The sequence below is a fragment of the Solanum stenotomum genome, chromosome 3, assembly GCF_019186545.1.
Source record: "Solanum stenotomum isolate F172 chromosome 3, ASM1918654v1, whole genome shotgun sequence".
Lineage (NCBI taxonomy): Eukaryota > Viridiplantae > Streptophyta > Magnoliopsida > Solanales > Solanaceae > Solanum > Solanum stenotomum.
In genome coordinates this window covers 44,002,946-44,008,483 of record NC_064284.1, presented here as the reverse complement: position 1 = coordinate 44,008,483, position 5,538 = coordinate 44,002,946, and the positions used below count along the sequence as shown (strand labels likewise).

The 5,538-nt window shown below is 41.3% G+C and overlaps 1 long non-coding RNA gene across 1 annotated transcript; it reads left to right on the top strand.

The window, feature by feature from the left end:
- The first annotated feature begins 306 nt into the window (after positions 1–306).
- On the top strand, positions 307–1,643 carry LOC125860601 (uncharacterized). Its single transcript, XR_007445865.1, has 3 exons — positions 307–378; positions 494–591; positions 1,402–1,643. It is a non-coding gene; the product is annotated as an uncharacterized LOC125860601 (long non-coding RNA).
- Positions 1,644–5,538: the final 3,895 nt, after the last annotated feature.

Here is a 5,538-nt window from a genome sequence, read left to right as displayed (position 1 = left end):
AAACCCCGTATTAAACGGACATCCGAGTAAAAAGTTATGAGGGTTTTACTAGGGACTGCCAAGACAGAATCTGGGTCGGATCCAGGTCGGGTAAAGAAATATGGTATGTCGGCTATATAACGTTTTTAGCCATAGAATCAGTTCATTTCAGTTCCAAAACCAGAAAAAAAGCTTAGGAGAGGGTTCCTATGGAGTCCTAGCATGGTGAAGGTTAGTTTTGACGAATTCTACCATTAAACGTTGCCCCGTGCCTAGAAACGTAATTCCTACACGTGGCAATCATTTTTCCCTTCTATTTGCTGCATTTGGAGCTGGTTTTTGAAGATATAAATTTGTAACTATTGGTGTTTCTTCAAGGTTTTAACTTGGTTAACTAAGGTAATCATCTCAGGACTCTTTTATGATTGTTTTTATGAATTTCTACGGACGTTTTGACAAGTTGGGGCAATATGGCAAATCTGCCGATATAAGGTTAATTATAAACTGTTTATAGGTGCGTACCAGCTGTGTATATATAGTGTTTGCGAAGCTTAGGACATAAGGAACAACTTTCGTGAAGGAACTACGGTCTTTCGAGCGTTCATTGGAAAGGTATGTTAAGGCTATTCCCTACTTACGACATGTTTCCTTAAAGTTTAGAAGCAATGTATTTGGGTTGTTATCCTTGATATATTGTTGGCTGCTCGAGTTGATATAATCCTCCCTTGTCGGGATTCTTATTCAGTTAGTAGCGTCCCTATGTTGGACACGACTTAAGAGGCTATTTGTATAGGTTGCTTATAACTAAATTGCTCGCTTTTAGCGGTTGTATTGTTATTATTGTCGTTGAGGCTATTGTGGTTAGCTGCAGGAATGTGATCTATGCCTAGAAGGGCTATGTTCTGCCTACAGGGCTATATGGATGCCTAACAGGGCTATGAGTTGCCTACAAGGCTATATTGACGCCTAAGAAGGCTATGTTCTTCCTACAGGTCCATGTTGTTGCATAAAAGGGCTATGAGTTGTCTATAAGCTACGTTGATGCCTAAAGGAGCTATGTGCTACCTAAGGGGCTATATTAAGGCCTAAGAGGGCTATGTGACTGCCTACGGGGCTAGGGGACTACTGATAGGGGTATATAGGCTGATTGGCACCTTTCCGGCTTATGGGGGATTGAGTAGGTGGTCTTGTGTGCTGTTTGTACCTGCCGAGCTTATGGGGGCTTGGTTAGGTTGTTGTTTTATTATTTTTGATAAGTTTAGATTTAGGAGCAGGTCAGTACACTTATCTTAGCCTTGATTTATTTATTGGATTATTCTAGTATATCAGGATACCTCATTATAGTCTATTGCCTTTCATACTCTGTACATTATTTTGTACTGACGCCGCATGGCCTTGGGGGCGCTGCATTCATTCATGCAGGTCCTGACAGACGACTGAGTAGACCTCCTCAGCAGCAGGATTGACTTTTATCTGGTTGGCTAGCCCCTTTCCTCCGGAGCTGCCAGAGTTGGGAGGTTTGTTACATTTTGTTGTATATATCTTTATGGGTAGGCTGGGGCCCTGTCCCACCAATCTTTACTACTCTTAGAGGCTTGCAGACTAGTGTGTGGGGTTTATAGCTACGTTATGGCCATACTGGCCTATGTTGTTGGTTGGCGGAAGCTTGTGAGCTGTTTGATGTATTATATTGATATATACCTGCTTTTAGTTTTGGTATAGATATCATGGTGGCCTCGACGGCCCAATTAGGACTTTTGTGCTAGTTGACTATTTATTTATATGATCTCCTGGGAGTAGCTGTTTCTGTTATAGATTAGTTGACAGGGGCCTTGCCGGCCGATGACTTAGTTTTAAGCCGAGATATACTTGTTTGATTTCTTGATTGTGTGTGGCTGCCATGCACTAGTAGCAAATGGTTCAACAGGGTCGGCTCGGGCCTGAGTTTTGGCATTAGGAGCCAGTTGCGCCTCTCGAGTTTGGGGCATGACAGGTATTATTTTCTAGATGGGTATTCAGGCTACAATCAAATTTCTATAGCTCCAGAAGAACAAGAGAAGACCACCTTCACTTGCCCTTATGGGACTTTTGCATTCAAACGGATGCCATTTGGGTTGTGCAATGCTCCAGCAACCTTCCAGTGCTGTATGATATCTATATTTTCTGATAAAGTGGAAGACACTATTGAAGTGTTCATGGATGATTTTTCAGTAGTAGGTGATTCTTTTGATCGTTGTCTAGATCATTTGGCCGAGGTGCTTAAAAGGTGTGAAGACTACAGCTTGGTGCTGAATTGGGAGAAATGTCATTTTTTGGTTAAAGAAGGTATAGTGTTGGGTCATCGAATTTCAGAGAAAGGTATTGAGGTTGATAGAGCTAAAGTTGATGTAATAGAAAAGCTTCCGCCACCCATTTCTGTAAAAGGTGTTAGAAGTTTTCTTGGGCATGCAGGTTTTTATAGGAGATTCATCAAACATTTCTCAAAAATTGGACATCCGTTGTGCAAATTGCTCGAGAAGGAGTGTAAGTTCTATTTTGATGATGCTTGTCTTAGAGAATTTGGAGAGTTGAAGGAGAAGTTTGTTACTGCACCTATCATTATTTCACCGAATTGGGGACAACCGTTTGAGGTAATGTGCGATGCGAGTGGAGTGGCGCTTGGTGTAGTATTAGGACAAAGGCGAGAGAAAATTCTTCACCCTATTTACTATGCTAGCAAAGCTCTAAATGTGGCCCAGAAGAATTATACTGTGATCGAACAAGAACTTCTTGCGGTGGTTTTTGCATTCGAGAAATTTTGATCCTACTTGCTAGGTACTAAGGTCATAGTGCGTACTGACCATTCTGCATTGAGGTATTTGATGGTGAAAAAGGATGCGAAACCCAGATTGATTAGATGGGTATTGTTGCTGCAAGAGTTTGATTTTGTGGTAAAAGATAGAAAGGGGACCGAAAATGAAGTTGCCGATCACTTGTCCAGATTAGAAGAAGAGGCTACGCTAAAGCTTGGAGATAGGGATGAAATTAATGATGCTTTTCCAGATGAACAGATATTGGCTGCTTCTCATGATTTGATTCCTTGGTTCGCAGACTTTGCTAATTATTTGGCAAACGATATTGTGCCCCTTGATTTGTCTTTTCACCAAAGGAAAGAGTTTATGCATGATGTGAAGAAATTCTTTTGGGATAAGTCTTACTTGTATCGTAGTTGTGCTGATGGGATTATTCATCGCTGTGTGCCCGAGGTTGAGATGTTGAGTGTACTTGAAGCATGCCATTCATCGCCTGTTGGTGGGCATCATAGTTGAATTCGAACTGCACATAAGATTTTGCAGTGTGGGTATTACTGGTTTACCATCCACCAAGATTCTCATGATTTCGCCAAGTTTTGTGATCGTTGCCAAAGAGAAGGAGGGATTTCAAAGAGGCAAGAGCTCCCTTTGAATCCTATATTGGTGATAGAGTTGTTTGATATCTGGGGCATTGATTTTATAGGTCCATTTGTGAGTTCATATGGGTTGAAGTATATTCTTGTTGCGTTGGATTATGTATCGAAGTGGGTGGAAGCAGTTGCGCTCCCCAGTAATGAAGGTAAAAGTGTCACCGCATTCTTGAAAAAGAATATCTTCTCCAGATTTGGTACACCGAGGGCTATTATTAGCGATGGAGGTTCTCACTTTTGTAATAAGTTGTTCAAGGTACTACTTGAGAAATATGGTGTCCGTCACAATATAGCCATTCCTTACCATCCGCAGACTAGTGGGCAAGTTAAAGTATCCAACAGAGAAATCAAACAGATTTTGGCAAAGACTGTGAATGATAATATAACGGATTGGTCAAGGAAGCTTGATGATGCTCTATGGGCCTATTGCACGACATACAAGACCCCCATAGGTATGTCTCCTTACCAACTTGTATATGAGAAGTCTTGTCATTTACCGGTAGAGCTAGAGCATAAGGCGATGTGGGTAATAGAGAAGCTAAATTTGGATTGGGGCGCCGCATCTAATCAAAGAATGAATGACTTGAATATGCTTGATGAGTTTTGCCTAAAAGCTTACGAAAGTTTAGCCTTGTACAAAGAGAAAATGAAGCGGTATTATGATCAAAGAATTGAAAAGCGAGAATTTGTGGTTGGTGATCTTGTGCTTCTATTTAACTCTAGGTTGTGCTTGTTTCCAAGAAAACTCAAGTCCAAATGGACTGGGCAATTTTTGCTCACAAAAGTGCTCCCCCATGGAGCGGTTGAGCTTGAGAATAGTGAAGGAACAAGGTTCATGGTAAACGGGCAAAGGATCAAGATCTATCTGGGAAATGCTGAAGCTGTGCAAGAAGTGATTGAGGCCTACAATCTTGACGAAGGCTGAGTAATCAAGAAACTTCCGTCGTGCCGTGAAGTTAAATCAAGCGTTGTTTGGGAGGCAACCCAAGATATACAATATAGCCAACGACAGGGTTCTATTTTCCATTTAGTAGTTTTCTCTTGTTTAATTGCGTCTTTGTATCAATTTAGATAAATTCTTTAGTTTTCTTTAGTGTTGGCTAGAATTAGCATAGAGTCCGTGTCTAAAAAGTGTCCAGAAAATGTAAAAAAAATAGCCTATTGGTTGCTACGTGTTCAGGTACACCATGAAAAATCTGCAGAAAATGGTCTGGTGCAGAGGCCTACGGACCCCATCGACGATCCGTCGTTCAATCCACAGACCGTGGATGGTGTTCATAGATCCCAGGTAAGCCCTTAAATTTTTCTAAGTGTAAGAGTGATCTACGGTCATCATCTATGGACCGTAGATCAACTCACAGACCGTAGACGGGGTCTCGTGGGTCCAAACCCTAATTCTGTCTGACCCAACCCGTACCCCCTTATTTAAAACTCCCCTAATTTCAAATCATTTCCACTTCCCTCCATTCACTCTCCAACCGTTTCACCATTCCATAACTTCCCTAAGTCACTCCATAACTCACCCATAAAATCATCCCTTCCATTCCCCCATAATTCCCACAATTCCTTTCCATTTACGAATACAACTCATTCCATATTCCACAAAAGGGTTCGGTGTTGGGTTAGTAACGAAGAGGTGATTCCTTGGTCTTGCTAAGCTTAGTTTCGTCACGCAATCACCCCACTCCTCATTTCTTGTAAGGTAATAGACTTTTCCCTCACTTTGAATATCGGTTCAAAGATTGAATATAGAAAGTCGTGAGTTGGGTCTTGACCTTGGGTAATTGTTAGATGAAATTGCATGATAAAATTGGAAGTTACAAAAGCCTTGGAACGATAGATAGTGATTGTTGCCTTGTTGTATGTGATTATAAGTCTACATGTAAGTTTCGACTTAGGGTTCCAAAGTTTGTCTTAAATACTTGTTCAAATGATTAATCGGAATCCTGAGAATGAAAAACTAGCATGATTCAATGTTAAAATGCATGGTTAGACTAGGATATTGTTGAAAATGGTCTAAGATGTGGACTTACAAATAAAGATTGGCTGAAACCTGGCACTGATCGCATCCACGATACCCCGTGTACGGACCGTCGATTGGGTTCGTGGGTTGATGC